We start from the raw sequence: 16,489 nt of genomic DNA on the forward strand, positions 1-16,489 counted from the left end.
TGGAGACAGATGGAGCCTAGGCTCCAATTCTGAGAGTCCTCAGGGCACCTGCTCTGTGCCAAGCACCCCGCTCGGCCAGTGATGAGACAGTGGACCAAGTGGGAGACTGTGCTAATGGAAGCCAAGGGTGGACCAGTGTCGGGATGGGGTCCAGGTGCCTGTTGCCAATGGCCGTGTGGCTCTTGCATAAGGAAGGGTCACGGAAGGCTTCCTGAGCCAGGGATATTGGGGCGGAGACTCAAAGAAAGTGACAGAGCAAGCCTTGGAGACACAGGGGCAGAAGGTTCAGACAGTGGGAACAGCAGGTGCAGGGGCCCTGGGGCAGAAGGTGCAGCAGAAGCCAGCCTGGCTACAGCTGAGCAGGCACTGGCGTGGGTGAGGGATGTGAGATGTGGGATGTGAGGAGGGATGTGGGGCATGGGTGGGGCGGGGTATGAGGCGGGGGTAGGGAGCTGGGTCCTGGTCACCCAATCACCTGGGCTTGTGCTCTGAGTAAGAAGTGCATTGGGGAGCCCTTGGGGGTTCTGAGCAGGTGGGGGTAATCCAACAGGTTTAGAAACAGCCCTGTGCTGCTGTGTGGTGACAGGCTGGGGCAGGGCTGGAGGGGAAGCTAGAGACCGGCGGCGGGACTGTGGCAGTCACTGGAGAACAGGGCAGTTGCGGACCAGGAGGGTGGCACCGACATGACTTTAACACAAAGCTGTTAGGATGGGCACAGACTGGATCTGGCTTGAGACTGGGGTGGGATGTCACCACCCGCACAATGGCAGCAGCACCTGGAGAGCCACCAAAGGCTTCTGCCATCCAGGGGAGGACAGGCAGGTGTCCAGGCCAATAGGTTGGTCCTCTGTGTATGGCTCCTGAGTGCACCCAGGGGCTCTGCAGTGTCTGCAGATGTGGCTTGTGACCTCCCCTTACCCCCTGCCCGATGCTTTCTGGATGGAAGGGGAAAAATCAAGCTATAAGGCCGTGAGAACTCAGGCCCAGATCCCGGAAGGGGCCTCCCTGAGCTGGAGACCCATAGCAGTGGAGCTGCTATGCTCAGTTGAGACCGTGGCCACCAGGCCCTTGTACCAGCCAGGAATCAACAAGATCAAACACCGGGAGGAAATACGGAGGATGCACCCAGGGTGAGCCCCACTCAGCCCAAGCCCTGCTGGGGACCCCCGAGTGAGCCCCAAGCTAAGCTGTAAAACGAGAATAAGGCCGGGTGTGGTGGCTCACGCCTCTAATCCCAGCACTTTGGGAGACCGAGGCAGGTGGATCACCTGAGGTCAGGAGTTCAAGACCAGGTTGGCTGACATGGAGAAACCCTGTCTCTACTAAAAATACAAAAATTAGCCAGGCATGGTGGCGCATGCTTATAATCCCAGCTACTCGGGAGGCTGAGGCGGGAGAATTGCTTGAACCTGGGAGGTGGAGGTTGCAGTGAGCTGAGATTGCGCCATTGCCCTCAAGCCTGGGCAATAGAGTTAGACTCCATTTCAAAAAAAAAAAAAATGGCCGGGCACTGATGGCTTACGCCTGTAGACCGAGGCAGGTGGATCATAAGGTCAAGAGATTGAGACCATCCTGGCCAACGTTGTGAAACCCTGTCTCTACTAAAAATACAAAAATTAGCTGGGCGTGGTGGCACACGCCTGTAGTCCCAGCTACTCAGGAGGCTGAGGCAGGAGAATTGCTTGAACCCGGGAGGCAGAGGTTGCAGTGAGCTGAGATTGCGCCATTGCACTCCAGCCTGGGCAACAGTGTGAGACTCTGTCTCAAAAACAAAACAACAGGCCGGGCGCGGTGGCTCAAGCCTGTAATCCCAGCACTTTGGGAGGCCGAGACGGGCGGATCACGAGGTCAGGAGATCGAAACCATCCTGGCTAACACGGTGAAACCCCGTCTCTATTAAGAAATACAAAAAACTAGCCGGGCGAGGTGGCGGGCGCCTGTAGTCCCAGCTACTCGGGAGGCTGAGGCCGGAGAATGGCGTGAACCCGGGAGGCGGAGCTTGCAGTGAGCTGAGATCCAGCCACTGCACTCCAGCCTGGGCGACAGAGCGAGACTCCGTCTCAAAAAAAAACAAAAAAAACAAAACAACAACAACAACAAAAAAAGCAATAAACTGAGAGCTCACCTCATGGTGCTGTTGTGAACGTTAAATGTGGTAAGGCGTACATACTCAGTAGCACAGGCCTGGAATTCAGTAGGGATGCAGAGTTTGCTTTAAAAGGTGTAAGTATATGTTGGTGTACATACATATAAACATACAGAAATTGGGGAATTGATTTCTGGGTATCTGCTATCTTCTAAACACTTTTCAATGCTTTCCAAATATCTTTCACTAAAGAAGAATGTCTTTAATATTTAGAAAATAAAAGTGATTAAAACAATCGGTCCCATCCCTAGAGGGCCAGGGGGCCTAGTGGGTAGCCCCTTGGGGCCTGCCCCAGAGCTGGAAGCAGCTCCAGGCATCTGTCTCGGATTCACCATTCTCAGGGGCTTGGAGGAGCTGTGCTCAGTGAACCAGAACCCTGAGGCTGCTGAGCTCATGCCCTGGGCGTGGGAGACACTCAGAACCCTCCTTCCCCACCTGGCGCCCAGGGCCTTCTGCCTCCACCTGTGCTGACCAGGTGACACCACTGCACAGCTGCTGTCTGCTCACCTGTCCCTCTCACCCTGCCCCTCATGGGCCAGGACCACAAGCCCACACACCAAGCCACGTGTGGCCGAGTGTCTCCAGCCTGTAGAGTCCTGCCTCCTTCCCAGTAGACTGCGGGGCTGGTTTGGAAGTGGCAGTGGTGGAGGGGAGGGGGGTTGGGGTGTGGGACCTGGGACTGCATTTAGGGCTAGGTGGGGCTCTGCGGGGAGAGCCCAGAGTCCCTGTGGGGTTCCATACTCACCCCCATAGAGGGCAAGCCAGGGAGTGAGCTGGGAGGGTGTGTGTGTGCTGTGGACACAGAGCTGAGTAGAACCTAAAATTGGGGTCAGGGCCAGTCTGTGGCCAAGATCAAGGGCCTAGCTTGAGGTTGGGGTGACAAGAACCTGGCCAAGCGTCTAATTTGTCCAGGGAATGACCTTGGCTGACTGTGCCAAGAGGGCTGTAGCCCCAGGTTTTGATCCCCAGAGCCCCAAAGGTGTTCTCGGGGATGCTGGTGGCCATCTCCTTAACCCTTCTCCCAGCGCCCTCAGCGCCCCACTGAGGTGGTATCACTCCATTCTCCTGCAAGGACCCTTGAGCAGGCTGTGGGAGTGAGGCTGGCTCAGCCTCTCAGGACCACTGCAGCCTGTCCTGACCTCAGGCACCAGGTTGCGGGGGCAGCTGAGGCAGGGTCTCTGGGTCCTTTAGGGTGTGTGGTCGGTTTTATTTCCGTGCTCTTGTTTTAAAACTGCACCTCTGTCCTCAGGAGCGTGGCCTTGCACAGACGGAGAGCTGCGTGGCCGGTGCCAGAATGACTGTCAACGCGCCAGTGCGCCCGGATCACACCAGGCCTGAAGGCAGCACCGGGCCCAGTCCAGGCAGCTTGCAGTTCCCGGGCGGCAGCGACGGGCGCCGGAGCGCCGCAGAGGTTCGCCCAAGGGCGCTCCCGCACCGGCGTCTTCCACGGCCCGCCCGAGCGTCCAGAGCGGCTGCGGATGCACGCACTTCCCCCGCCCGGATCCCGGAGGCTGCACCGTGCAGTCGCGGCCGCCGCGGGCAGGGCGCGCGCCGGGGGCGGGGTAGGGGGGCCCGGTGGCTTTCCCGGGCTTAGCGAGTCCGGCCGAGGCCAGGGCCCGGGGAGGGCGGAGGGCGGCACTCCTGGTCCTTCCCCGGCCCGGCAGCCGAGCCCTGTCCTCTGCGCCGCGGCGTCCGGTTCCCGCCCGGTGTCCCGCGCAGGGTCGGCCGCCGGCAGCTCCGGAAGGAGGACGCACGAGGGGCGAGGAGCTGCCGCCTTCCCTCCCCCGCGCTCGGGGTTCCCCACGCTCCGCCGGTCCCCACTTGGGACCTTCCCGGCCCCCGGCCCCCAGCCCCGGCCGCCCACCTGGCTGCCAGTGCGCGCGCGCGCGGCCGGCGCGCTGTCCCTTTAACGGCCCGCGGGCACCTCCCCCGCCGCCGCCCCGCCCCCGCCGCGGTGCGGCCGCCGGTGCTGGGCGAGGTCGGAGAAAGTCCATGGGAGCCGGAGCGCCGGGACGCCGAGCACTTCCTGCCGCGGGCGGCGCGCCGCAGCTGCCCAGGCCGGACCGGGCCGGGCGCCCGCAGGTACCGCCAACTTGGCGCGCGCGGCCGCCCCCGGGTTACGCCGCCGGGCGGGGTCGTCCCGCGGGCCGAGCCCGCACTTCCCGCAAACTCCGCGGCCGCCCAACTTGGCGCGGGCCCCCTGCCGCAGTGCCGGCCGCGCGGGGCGGGTGCGGCCGAGTTCCGCGCCGGCCCGGGCGTGCGCGCGGGAACCGGCCTCGGGAGCCCGCGGAGGGGGGCCGGGCGGGGCCGGGAGGTCCCGGCGGAGGCGCCTGCGACCCCGGGCCGGGACGCCGCGCCGCGCGTTCTGGGGAGACCCCGGCTCCAGGCGTCCCGGGGCGCTCCCCACCGCCCGCTGGGTTTCCCTGGATTTCTGGGGACCCGCGCGGCCTCCCCTGGGACCCGACTGGCCGATTCGGCCCTCCGGGTGTAGAAGCTCGGGCAGGACTGGCCCGGGGCCAGGGAAGAGGGACCCACCCCTCCCGGCGCATCTGCGCAGCAGCCTGGCCCAGCCGGGCCGGCGTCTCGCCCTCCCGGTCCAGGTGGGCCCGTTCGTGGGTCGTCGCCGCCTTCCGCTCCTCCCCCACGTGGGTCCCAGCCTGGGGAGAAACTGGGGTCCGGCCGCAGGGGAAGGGGGCTTCGCCTCTCGCCAGCTTCTATGCCTCTGCGGAGCTGAGGTCGGGGGCCCCCAGCTTCTTCTCTAAGAAACTCAGCGGAGCCTGGGGCCCGCCGCGCACCCCGCACTGCCAGGGCGGACCGAGGCCTTCTGACGGAGTTTCCTGCTTCTCTTGCTGGGATCGTGTGGGGTCGGAGGTCAGAGGTCACCTCCCAGCCCCTCTGCCAGGCTCTGGGGGAAGTTTGGTCTTGGACTCTCGTGGTGGAACCGCTTAAACCTGTGGGTCTGCGGGCCGCGAGGCCCGGTCCCTGGAGTTGGCCTCCCAGGCCGTTCCACTCCCTCCCCCAACCCCCGCGCGGGGCCTCCCGATTGGAGGTGTTTCACCCACGTGCTGGTGGGCCCGTCTCCCTGGGCCGCTGGGTGCCCTGAGCTGTGTTCTCTGCTGTGCGTTCCTTTCTGTGTGTGGCGGGGGTGTTGACCCGTGGACGCCCGAGGCAGCCCGGACTCCCATCCCGTGGAGCTGCCTCCGGGAGCGCGTGCACCTTGGTGTTCCCGCCTGCCAGCGTGGCCGCCCTCTCCTGCCTCCTGCCAGGGTCCCTGTCCCTCCAGGTCGCCCGTTCTTCCCACCCACCCCTCTTTTCCTCTGGCGGACTCCTGACCTCCTTCCCTCCTGTTCTCCAATGGGACACTCAGCTCAGCGTTCTGCAGGGTGTTTTAGCCTGTAGCACCCCCAGCAGGGGCACCTAGAGTTAGGTCAGGGTTCAGGCAGCCCCCGCCACCTCTCAGCCACCCACCCCTTCTTCACCCAGCCACCGTCGGAGCACCCCTCCGGTCCTCTGTGGGGCCTTTCCCAGCTCCTCCCTTCGAGAGGCTTCTTGGCATTTTCCCTTGGGGTCACCGTTGGGTGGTAGCCGAGCCAGAGTCCAAGGCAAGGAAATTAAAGAAGCTGCCACCCAAGGTGGTGGCCCCCTGTCCTTTCAGCAAAGCCACTTGGAATGGGCACAGAAAGTGGAACAAGATACCACTTGTCACCTCTTAGTGGCCAGGGATCCTTTCGCAGTGGTCACACCCAGGGCCCGATGGCGCTGGCCCCGGCCTGGCGGGAGGGTGGCCGCTGCGGCAGAGGCACCCCCGGGGAGATCTCGTGCTGGGAGCGGTGGGAACTGGGCTGCTGCAGGCTTGGAGAACAGGCTCTGTTCTTTACCATCGGCTGCTGGAAGGGTGTGCAAGGCCGCTCTGCCCTGGCCGGGGGGCTGGTGGTGACTTTTAAAAAATTCTTCAATTCTTCCTGTGTTTTCCAATTAAAGCATGAGGCTGCATTATTCATGAAACAACAGTGGCGATCTTGGTGCTGAGCGGTTCTTCCAGGCCTGCGCTCCTCTTGGCCTCCGCCTCTGGAGTCCTGCTTTCCTGGTTTGTGGGCAGTGTGGTCTCCCAGGCCTGAGGGATGGAACAGGGAACGAGGGTGTCGTCCTTTCCGGGATGTTGAGTTCCCAGGGTTCCACCCTGTGCCCCTTCCTCTGAGGTCTGTGCCTCTGACCTGTGTCCCTGGAATGCAGAGGGCACTGAGTGCCCACTGGCCCCAGCCACCGTCAGTGGGGCAGAGCCCATGTTCCTTTCTCAGCCAGCCCTGTCCTAGCCAACTCCACACACTGTCCCCAGGCTGCCTCTCTGCATCTCACAGCCCCTTGGGGTCACTCCATCCCCTTTGCAGGGTCATGTAGTGGGTTCCGGGGTCCAGTTGGACTGTGGCCGGTGGGACGAGGCTCCGAGTCCACGGCGGCGGGGGGTAGGTGGCACCCCTTACCCCAGGCTACACCAGCATGTTTCTCCGGAGAACTGGGGCCTTCTACGGACTCCAATGTAATGAACACATTTGGGAACTTGACTCTGGGGCCCCCTGACTCTGCCGCTCCCCCAGCCCAGTCCACCTTTGCCTTGGTAGTGCATGTCCCTGCCTCAATGGCCCAGGCTGGCTAGCCTCCCATTGTGGTTCTAAGGACAAGATAGGCCACTCTCCACTTCAGGGTGACATTTCTGGCCTGGGCTGAGGAAACCTGGGGCTGGGCTTCCAGGCCTGGCTCGAAGGGGAGGCAAAGCCCCGTGGTGTGAGGCCGTGGAGCGTCCTCCAGGACAGGGGAGAAGTAGTGCTAGTCCCTGTCTGGACGCTGGACCTGAGCCATCGTCTGATGTGCGTGGGCAGGTGCGGGAGTTTGTGAGGTCTGATTGGGTCTGGTCTGACTGGGGGCTGATGAGGGGGCATGGGAACCTGTAGAGCTGGCTCACTGGGGCCTCTCACCCCATCTCCAGTCAGGCTCCCTGGCAGTGAGTGTCTGCAGACCCAGCTCCCTAGGTCTTGGGCCTTCCCCGAGGTGCCCTCTCCCCAGCATTTCGTTCCTTTCCTGGCACCCTTTCTGGGCACGCTCTTGGTCCTCCCAGAGGTGGGCAGTCGGGCCTTGGGTGGGGGAGCTTGGCCAGCCTTTCTCTACTCTTATCTCCTCACTGGACCCCAGTTCAGAACTGTGTGTGGCCCCCACGCCGGCCTCCCCGAGGCGCCCCCTAATCCCCAGGTGGATCTCGTTTCCCTTTCAGCCTGTCCAGAGTCACCGAGGAGATGTGACTGGAAGGTTGTTTGGGCCTTGGCTCTGGGGGCCGGAATGCGGGGTCACCCAGGCCGGGGGCTGCTGCTGCACGCCTGCCCCCCGCCCCCTCCCCGCCGGCCTCTCTCGCAGGGCAGGATCCTGGCGACCTCTGTTTCTTTTTTAGCAAATCCTTGCTCTCACCAGCTCTGGCGCTTGGTGAGATGAGATCATTTGTAAAATATGCTTCCTGGCTGGCCGGGGCTCCCTTACTGTGTCACCTGCAGCTGCCCATTTGCTGGGAGCCCCAGCTCCCTCAGCTGTGGCCTTCCTGCCTTTGTTGTTTACAGTTTGGGTTTTGGAAGCACACACCCTTACACAGGGTCTCAGCAGGGCGCAGTGGGCGGGCATGAAGGTGTCTGTCTGGAAGTATTGGAGGCTTGTCATTTGGGGACATGAACTCTGGGTCCGGCACTCACTTCTGTCCACACGGGATCAGCTGAGTAGGGGAGGGCATTTGGGACCCTGACCTGGGGCTCCTGGGGCCCCACCACATCCCCAGTGTCTGCTTGCTGGGCCTGGTCCCCACTGGAGCACTTGGCAGCCAGAACCCTGGGCTCAGGTCTCCTGGGAGAACGCCCAGCCCGGGCTGTGTGACCTTGAGTGAGGAGGTCCTTCCTGAGGCCATCCTGCTACAGAGTAGCATCCTCTGCCTCCTCCGAGGAGCTGGAGGCTGAATGTGGGCAGCCCGACCTTTCCGCCTTCACGCCGGCTGGGGCTGGCCTGGGGGCCGTTGGGCCGGTGAAGTGACTGAATCCCAGTGAGGCTCATTACCCTTTAAGAGGAGGCCGCCATGGAGTCTCCCGGGAGAACGAGAGGCAGGCTTTTCTCCAGACGTGGTTTGCAGGGACCCACGGGGAGGAGAGGCTGCTCTGGGTCTCTCTAGAGGAACCTCCCCTCCCCCAGTGCGGGGCCCTGGCATCCAGGAGGGCACAGCGCCATGGACGGCCGCGAGCTCCTGGGCCCGCCCAGCTCCTGCCCCTGTGCCTGGGAAGCAGGCAGGGCTGGGGGCGGGGAACAAAGGGGCCTGAAAGTGCCCATATATAGTCACTGGGGTGAGCAGCAAGCCATGCTGCAGGGATGTCTCCCAAGCTCAGTCTGGCCGGCCCCAGCCCAGCCACCGGGGCCCCGAGGGCAGCCTGGCCCTGGGCTGGTGGTGGCCTCCCTGGTAGTCTGTGAAGGGGTAGAGCATCAACCTCAGCATAGCCATGCCTCAAGATATGTTTGTTGATTGAAAATAAAAATCTCCCCAGTCCTCCATAGTCAGGCTTGAGTACATTTCAGGAGCTGGTGTTGGAAGCTGGAGGCTGGAATCCAGGCTGTGCTGTTGGTCAGAGCCGTCTGGGGTCCCTCACGGAGGGCGTTGGGAGCTGGGTGCATGCCGAGGGGAGACTCGTTAGCAACCCAGCCCCCACCCCACAAAATGCTGGTGCCTCCCTCATTACAGTGACACTTTAGATGCCCTTCCCCCCCCCCCACTGTCCTGGGGCCTCCTCCCAGTTGGCTAGTGTTTTCTGGAAGAGTTACCTCCTCACTCTTGGGCACGCCTGGAGTCAGGGGGCAGCTGTGGGCCTTCCTTGGTGCTTCTGGGGCGGTCTTTGAGGGAGTCAGCGCTGGCCTTGCCTTTGGATCGGAGCAGAAGGAAGTTGTCCTGCATCTTTCTCCTCCCAGGGTCCTCCTGAGGCATCCCCTGTGGCCAGGGCCCCCACCCAGGCTGGGCATCTGTCCCGGGGGATGTGCCCGTCTCCCTTCTACCACCCAGTTGGTATCTGTGCCAAGAAAGGGGAAGGAACCATCTTTGCTGCATTCCTGACTTTTGTGCTGTTAAAAAATCAGCGTTAACAGAGTTTTGTTCATTTAATTTCATTTCCGTTGCACAGCTAAGCGCCTTTGTTAAATTTTGTATATTGATACTTTTTGTTGTTGTCAGCAGTTTTTTCTCTCTTTCTTTTTTTTTTTTTTTTGGATATAAAGCCATTAGGGTGAGAGAAGATTAAAAAGATACATTACAATTAAAATGTTAATGAAATCCGCATCACACAACTTTTGAAACCCTTTAGGCATTAATCTTGCCTGTGTCATGTCCATTAACTTTGGCTATTCTTATTCCACACTGACCCCTGCTGAGAGATTTGTGCTATAATTGGATTTTTTTTTTAATAAAAAAGGAAAAAAAAAAAGCTTTTAAGAAAATAGAGGTTGAGTGGTCGGCCGTGGCTCCTAAATGAAGAGGGAGAGTAGAAGAACAGGACTCACTCTGTTGGGGCTGGGGTCCCCCGTATGAATGGGGACAAGGGTCACTCAGGGCCTCCCCCAGCTGTAGATGTGCCAAGGGGTGTAGAGGTACAGGAGTTGGGGGAGCCTCAGGAGGGAGGGCACCCCAAGGCTGAATTCACCTTCTTGGGGAGAGGCCCCCAGCGCTGGGGGAGGGGCTGACAGAAGCCCCCCCACTAGGCGGGGTTGGGGGGGTGACATGGAGGCTCAGGTGGAGCAGAACCTGAAGGGCCTTGAGTTCTCTGAAATCTGTACCCCCACCCTTCGCCTGGAAGTCAGGCCTCGGTGGGTGCTAGGTTTCCAGCAAGGGGGGTGGCTGTGGGGAGGGGGAGTCCCCTTGTCTCCCTCCTAGGGCCGTAGGGACCTCAAGCAGACGTGGACCGTGGGTCCTCCTTTGAGGCCCTGGCCAGAGCCTGGCTCAGATCTGGGTGGGGTCCCCAGCTGGGAGGGTCCCCTGGCAGGGGGAGGCTCTGGGTGGGGGCCTGGGGGTAGCCTGTGGCTGCCGCCCCGCTGGTTCTCCCGGGCTGCAGTGCTGCAAACGTAACCCGCGGCGCCGGGAAAGCTGGTCAGGTGGTTGGCAGCGGGGCTGCAACAGACAGATTTCGTGTCTGTGTGTTTTTGCAACACCTTTCTATAAAGGGAAACATAATTTAAAATATGATTACTTAGTGTTGTAACAGCCGCCTCAGCCGCTCCACGCGATGCCGAGATCATTATCAGAGGCTGATATTAACTTGCAAAGAATATTATGCAAATTGCCCGCTGTCTCCTCCGGGAAACCTTCTCCCAGGATGCCGGGGGCTGGGCTGGCTCCCCTCGGGGCTTGGGGTAGGTCCCTTTGTGGGACAGCCCAGCCCTTCATGCCCAGGCCTCAGCCCTTGTCTGTGGCTAGGGGACCCTAGGAGGCATGAAACAGTGGGTCGGGAAAGACCAAGTCCTTTGCCTCCGTGTGTCTCAGTGACCCCAGACCACGATGCCTCCTGGCCGGCTGGGTGGGGGCCTCAACAAGGCCGCTGTGGTTGGGATGGCAGTGAGTCCCCTGCTGATGGTTAACCACGGCTGACTGCGGTGGTCACCGGACCTAGGTCCTCACGAGCCCCAAGTGCCCCCGAGAAAGGGTCCCTGGCCACAGACCGGGCCGTGTCCATGCACAGTGGCTCGTCCTGCTGACTGACCACTGTGGCTTTGCAGTTTCCAGGGACCCAGGGGCAGCTACCGGGAAAGATGTTGGCGGTGGCTTGGATCCAGCATTGCCGTGTGGATTCAAATTTGTGCCCTGGGGGAGAGAGGCAGGGAGTGGGGTCTGAGGGTCCCTCGCACCCTGCTGAGAACAGTGTGTGCCCTGCCCCTGTCATCCGTTCCAGCTGGGCCTGGTGTGGGACCCCCTGCCATTCTGGGGGTCCCCGTGAGGGTCCGCCAGCTCCAGGAGGGCAGGGTGTCTGCACCTGTACAGGTGACAGGCCAGGAGGAGGAAAGGGGCTTTTCCAGCACCCTGGGGTTTGTTGGAGGGGGGCAGAGTATCCATCTCCTGGGGCCACCATGACAGAGGCCACACCAGGCCCAGCAGTGGGACAGTTCCCAGCTTGAAGATTCTCCCCACAGGCTCCGTCCCTCTGTAAGGGAGCTGGACAGGGCGTGTTTAGAGCAAAATTCCCCTGACCCCGCAGAGCCGAGGGGCTGCTGATGCTGTCTCTGGACCAGGGTCCTCCTGGAGACCGTAGAAGCCGGACAGTCCCCGAATACCGCTCACCTCCGTGCATGAAGTGACAGCCACTGGGGGTGCCCATCTTCCAGGTCACCTCCGAAACTTCTCAGCAGAGTCCCCAGGGCGGGAAGCTGGGCCTTCCCGGGCCGTGACCGGCCTTGGGCAGTAGACAAAGGACAGGGAGGACTTGCCCTTCCTTGAGCAGCTCAGGCTGGGGAGGATGGGGCGCTTGAGGCCTCGATGGGGATCTTGCCGGTGCCGTCCTGGGCTGTCCTCAGCTGAGCAGCCACTTCCAGGGTTGGAGAGCACGTTCTGTCTTGGGATTTGAGCCCCATTTCCCCAGTGCCGCGGTGGAAGCTGGGCAAATGCCATGGCCTCCCTGGGTCTCAGTTTTCCCAGTGTGAGCTCCGAATGGGGTACAGTACCCCGCTTTCTGGTCACCAGGAAGGTCTTGGGCCAGTCCAAGGCAGACCCAGAGAGGGCTCCCAGGCGGCCCCAGAGGCTGCGGGGCCTTTCCCCAGCCAGGCCCTTTGTGGGCTGGCTCTGCTGCCCTCCCTTCCTGTGGGGCTGGCCCGACCCCTGCAAATGCCATTCTGGGGGTCCCCATAAGGGTCCACCAGCTCCAGGAGGGCAGGGTGTCTGCATCTGTACAGGTGACAGTCCGGGAGGAGGGAAGGGGCTTTTCCAGCACCCTGGGGTTTGTTGGAGGGGGGCAGGGTATCCATCTCCTGGGGCCACCCTGACAAAGGCCACAGGTTTGGTGGCAGGAAGCCTCAGAGAGTGCTCCTGTCCCAGTTCTGCAGGCCCGGAGTCGACACTGTGCATCTTCAGGGCTGGTTCCTCCAGAGGCTTTGAGGGAGACTCCATCCCACGCCACCCTCCACCTCCCGAGGCTGCCATTGTCCTGGGCCTTTCTTGGCATGTGGGAGCATCAGCACCGTCTCTGCCTCTGCCCTCACACGGCCACCTTCCTTCTGTGCATCTGTGTCCAAACTTCTCCCTTCCATAAGGATGCGTGTTAGGATCCACCCTACATCCAGGATGATCTCATCTTACCTCCTTTCACTACTGATATCTGTAAAGACCCTGTTTCCAAATAAGGCCTCATTCAAAGGGTCAGGTAGATGCGAACCTCCGCTGTGGTGTGGGGGGGCAGAAAGCCTTTAGTGCGTAGAGGGCACTGGGGGGGCTGGCTCTGCACTTACCCAGGACAGTGGGAGGAGCCAGGCACAGCAGCTGCTGCTGGGACGGCACCTGGAGGGGCGTGAAACCGGTGCAGCCGGCCAGCTCCAGGCCCAAGCTGAGTGGGGGTCGTGGGAGGGAAATGGGGCCACTGGTGGGGGGAGGGTTTTCCTACGAGTTGGCGTTGTCATCTGCGGTTATGTAAGTTTGGGAACAGGATTCGTGTTAATTATTGTAACCCAGTTTAGGTGGTGAGTCCATGTCATAGGAAGTGGCCTGGAAATGACAGCGTGTGGGTCACAGCGGAGCCCGGGGTGGGGCTGTGGCTGGGTGCTGGCAGGCAGACGGCTGTCAGGAAGCTGGGGGCATGTGACATCCCTGGGGCCCAAACCGAGCCACACCTCAGGGAAGCCCAGGCGTTCCCAGATCTGGGACCTCGAGAGCCAGGCCTGGTGCCATCCAGACCAGCAGCTGCCCCACGGCTCAGCCCTAGGCCTCACCAGGCTCCTGATGATGCAGGAGAACAGAGGCACACCTGCCCCCAAACCCTCCCAGCTCTGAGTGGCAGGCCTCGGGGGACGCGTGCCCTTCATCCTGTGCCCAGCTGCGGGGCATGGGGGTTCTCTCACGGGAAGGCCAGCCCTGCACTTTGCTGCTCTGAAGGCCCATGGAGGGTCCTGGCCACGTTCAGGGAGTGGCTTCTGAAGGTTTTTAGAATGTCCAGCGAGGGTCCCCAGGGGTGACTTGGTTTTCTCCAGCCCGAGGTGAAGGGCCTGGAGGCGACTCCTGCCCGTCGGAGCTGCCCTGTGTGGCGCCCGGCCTCTGGGCTCTGCGAACCCCTCCCATCGGAGCTGCCCTGCATGGCGCCCGGCCTCTGGGCTCTGCCAACCCCTTGTCCCAGGCCTTGTTTCCACAGTGAGTCCAGTATTGTGGAGGGATCTACGCCACCTGGCTGCCCGGCACTGGCAGGTGGGGACTTTGCTTTAGTTGTTTAAGAAAACAGGTAAAAGGGCCGGGCGCGGTGGCTCAAGCCTGTAATCCCAACACTTTGGGAGGCCGAGACGGGCGGATCACAAGGTCAAGAGATCGAGACCATCCCGGCTAACACGGTGAAACCCCGTCTCTACTAAAAAATACAAAAAAATTAGCTGGGCGTGGTGGCGGGCGCCTGTAGTCCCAGCTACTCGGGAGGCTGAGGCAGGAGAATGGCGTGAACCTGGGAGGCGGAGCTTGCAGTGAGCTGAGATCCGGCCACTGCACTCCAGCCTGGGCCACAGAGCGAGACTCCATCTCAAAAAAAAAAAAAAAAAAAAAAAAGAAAAAGGGTAAAAGATAAAGCTATTAAACTTACAGAAAAATGACACATATTGTACAAATAACATTTTCCTGAACCATTTGAGAGTAAACCTCCCCTGCATACCTGTGTCTTGTTCCAGCGTGGGCTGAGGGCTGCCCGCCACTCGCCTGCACCCACCCCCTGGCAGCCGCCCCTCAGGCCCCTCCCGGCCTTACACCAGCAGATCCAGTGCAGACCCCACAGTAGAGTTACTTGTTGAGTCTCTTTAAATTTAATTAAAAAAAAAATTTTTTTTGAGATAGAGTCTTGCTCTGTTGCCCAGGCTGGAGTGCAGTGGTGCAATCATAGCTTACTACAGCCTCAAACTCTTGGGCTCAGGTGATCTCCCCGCCTCAGCCTCTGGAGTAGCTGGGACTGTAGGTGTGCATCCCCACACATGGCTGATTAAAACATTTTTTGTGCACCACCACATCTGGCTAATTAAATTTTTTTTTTTTTTTTAGATGGAGTCTCGCTCTGTCACCCAGGCTGGAGTGCAGTGGCATGATCTCAGCTCACTGCAAGCTCTGCCTCCCGGGTTCACGCCATTCCCCTGCCTCAGCCTCCCAGTAGCTGAAGCTACAGGCGCCCGCCACCTCGCCCGGCTAATTTTTTGTATTTTTAGTAGAGACGGGGTTTCACCCTGTTAGCTAGGATGGTCTTGATCTCATGACCTTGTGATCCGCCCGCCTTGGCCTCCCAGAGTGTTGGGATTACAGGTGTGAACCGCTGCGCTCGGCATTAAACAAATTTTTTTGGGCCGGGCACAGTGGTTCACATCTGTAATCCCAGCTACACGGGAGGCTGAGGCACAAGAATCACTTGAACCCTGGAGGCAGAGGTTGCAGTGAGCTGAGATGGCACCACTGCACTCCAGTCTGGGCGAAAAGAGCGAAACTCAGTCTTGCAAAAAAAAAAAAAAAATTGTAGACATGAAATCTTTCTATGTTGGTTAAGCTATAAATTCAGATTTTGAAAAACGTTCTGATTAGTCGTACATAACATTTACCATTTTAGCTTTTCCAGTGGAACGAAGCTTGTGCATTTTTGTGTTGCCCTCACCACCATCTCTAGAACTTTTTCATCCTCCCAAACTGAACCTCTTTCCCCGTCAGACACAAACTCCCCATCCTTGCTGCAGCCCCTGGCAGGCACCGTTCTACTTCCTGTCTCTGTGGGCCTGCCTCCGGGACTGCATGTGAGTGGAGTCCCACAGCGGGTGTCCTTGTGTGACTGGCTCATTTGCTGCACACCGTGTCCCCACGGCTCCTCCGGGTTGCAGGGAGTGGCGGAGTCCGTCCCTTCTCCAGGCTGTATGATGTGTGTGTGTGTATGTGCCCGCCGCCATTTCCTTTGACTGTCACCCGTCGGCGGACCCCGGGGCCACTTGCCTCTTGGCTGTCGGGTGCTGCTGCTGTGGACGTGGCATGCACATCTGTTTGAGTCTTGCTGTGTCTCTGGGCTCCTCCAGCCTGGTGTATTCTGTGGCCTTTCCATGGCCTTCATGATCCTGACTCTGAGGTCCAGGCCAGTTTGACAGATTTGATCCCAGCCTCGAGGTGGGTTTGTCTGTGGCCTCCTGGTGATTCGCGTCTTGGGTGGGGACGTCAGAGATGCTGCCTCCTTGGATGTTGCTCCACCAGCTGGAGACCGGACGTTGCATAGGAAGTGTCTGTGTGATGGGTGAGTCTTGGAAGCAACTCTCCAGCAACCCCGCCTTTGGTGAAGGCTACAGGTGTGCACAGGGGCAGGGCTGGACCCAGGAGGGGCTGGGGGAGGGGTCGGCTACCCAGGACCAGATCTGGGTGTGGAGGTCTTTGGCCTGGGAACAGGGAGGCTGCAGGTTGGTGAGTGGTGATGAGGGTCTCATCAGAACCCACTGCTCCCGGAAAGACAGGTCCCCTCCTGGCTGGATCCTTGTCCCTCTGGTGTCCCTGGAGCCACTGTGAGTGAGGGATACCCCCGGCTGGCACCGCTGTCCCCACCTCCCCACTCTTTCTTGGGCTGTGTGGCTGTAGAGGAACTAGGAGACGGGGTTGTGGCCAAGTCTTGGGTCTCCCCACTGAGTGATGAGGGAGAAGTTGGGGTGGGGCCGAGAGGCTTTTTCAGCTATGACCGCGTCTGTCTCTGGGTCCCAGAGCTGCCGGGGCCGGCCGGGTTTGTGACGGACATGGTCTGTCTGAGAAGATCTGCCCTCAACCCAGCTGGGCCCGGGGTCCCCTCAGCAGCGGTCTAGGCCACACCGATGGTCCTGTAGGTGAATGTCGTGGGCTGCTGGAACATGGCACCACTAACAGGTAGGGGCAGGGAGGCTTGAAACAGCAGGAATTTCTTCTTGCGCAGCCGTGGAGGCCAGAAGCCTGAGGCCACAGTGTCTCGGGGCCCCCGCCTGCCTCCGCAGCGTGGTGTCGGCTGCCTGTGGTGCCCTGGGCTTGTGCCTGTCTCGTGCCCATCTCGTGCCAGTCTCGGCCTGGTCTCTGTGCGGCGCCCTTCCTAGATGTCCACGTTTTCCCTCCTTAGAAGACACCTCCGG

The 16,489-nt window shown here is 60.6% G+C and overlaps 1 protein-coding gene across 7 annotated transcripts in view; it reads left to right on the forward strand.

Moving 5' to 3' along the window:
- Nucleotides 1-4,130: 4,130 nt before the first annotated feature.
- NACC2 (NACC family member 2) overlaps nucleotides 4,131-16,489 on the forward strand; it is a 113,088-nt gene continuing 100,729 nt past the window's right edge. For all 7 annotated transcript variants that reach the window (XR_013404645.1, XR_013404646.1, XM_077965562.1 and 4 more), the window contains exon 1: nucleotides 4,131-4,228. The gene's annotated coding sequence lies outside the window, so the exon portion shown is untranslated. The remainder of the gene's footprint in view (nucleotides 4,229-16,489) is intronic.

This window comes from Macaca mulatta, chromosome 15 (genome assembly GCF_049350105.2).
Source record: "Macaca mulatta isolate MMU2019108-1 chromosome 15, T2T-MMU8v2.0, whole genome shotgun sequence".
Classification (NCBI taxonomy): domain Eukaryota; kingdom Metazoa; phylum Chordata; class Mammalia; order Primates; family Cercopithecidae; genus Macaca; species Macaca mulatta.